The sequence below is a fragment of the Olea europaea genome, chromosome 1 (genome assembly GCF_002742605.1).
Source record: "Olea europaea var. sylvestris chromosome 1, O_europaea_v1, whole genome shotgun sequence".
Taxonomy (NCBI): domain Eukaryota; kingdom Viridiplantae; phylum Streptophyta; class Magnoliopsida; order Lamiales; family Oleaceae; genus Olea; species Olea europaea.
Window position 1 is genome coordinate 29483877 of NC_036237.1, and position 1475 is coordinate 29485351.

Consider the following 1475-nt stretch of genomic DNA (forward strand, 5'->3'; position numbering starts at 1 on the left):
GTTCAAAATTCAATTTTAATGGTGGCCAAATCAATCAACTTTGGGAAAAGCCATTGGTACTCTCCGGTCTACACGCTCGGTTACACGGTCTCATCGTCCCTCTCACTTGGGTCTCGGGTCCCACAAACGGTTACACGGCCCCATCGTCCCTCTCACATGGGACAATTGTGGGACCCGAGACCCAAGTGAGAGGGACGATGGGACCGTGTAACCGAGCATGTAACCCGACGTGTACCTATAGCTCGGTCCATCAACTTTTGCCTTAGTTTGCTTTACCTTAAAAAGTTTATTTATAAACAAATCTTAAAATAAGAATTAATCTACTCGAACATTATTTTTGTACATAGGTTGACGTCCCTCTATGTAGGCATGTCAACGAGCCGAATTGAGTCGGTTCGAGAGCCGAAACTCGAGCTCGAATCGAATAAAATTGTGCGAGTTTTTTTGGGCCCAAGCCGAGCCGAACTTTTGCTCGACCAAAAAATTAAGTTCGACCTGAGCTTTCGACTGGGCTTTACTGAGCCAAGCCAGATTGAGTTTTTTTTTTTATAGTTGCCAATTTAAGGCAGCTATTTAGCTACCTGTTAATAGCTGGCAGCTATACAACAACCTATTGCTGATAGCAGCTTTATAGCTGCCTGTTAAGGTCTTTTGTCGTCGAGCCACACGGGCCAGCTCAAGTCGACATCCTAAAATGAGGCTCGGCTCGAGCCATGGCTCGGTGCCTTCGAACCACAACTCGGGTTAGCTGGAGCTTTTCTTGGGCCAAGTTACAGGGCGTCCGGGCCGATAAACCAAATTTACATCCTACCTCTATGAGTATATTTAATAGTATGTTTGATTGGCTTTATTTTCAATGGAAAGTATTATTTTTCACCCAAATTCCTACTTTTGAGGTGTTTGATTAACAATTTCTCCATAAAAAATATTTTTCAACTTTTCGTCACGTGACCATATTTTTCTCAAAAATAAGGAAAATATTTTCTTTAGTGAGAAGTGATTTTTATTTTTTAGGTAATTCATTCTATTTTTCTCTCTTATTTATCCACTCTCTCTCGTCTATCTTCCAATAAAAAATGGACAAGTATAATATTTTCTAGGTTGAAGACTAAATCAATCAAATTATTTAATTACTAATTTCCATACAAATAAGTTCTATACAATTGATTTGCCTAGATTTTTTTTCCATATAAATTTCATACTTACAATCAAACGCATCCTAAATATCAGATTGATGGCATTTGAGGCAGGTTACATGTGGTGATGATTTGAAGTTCAAAGTTGACTTAACCCTATACATATTCGACACTAAAAAATCTTACTATGGCATTGTTCGAATCCCATTTTTCATCAAAATGCATTATTGATCAGTGATTTAAAGTCATTTCAAACATACATTTTTTAATAAAATAATATTACACTCAAACCCAAAAATTTTCTTTATTTTTTAACTACACATTCTCCATCATAACAAT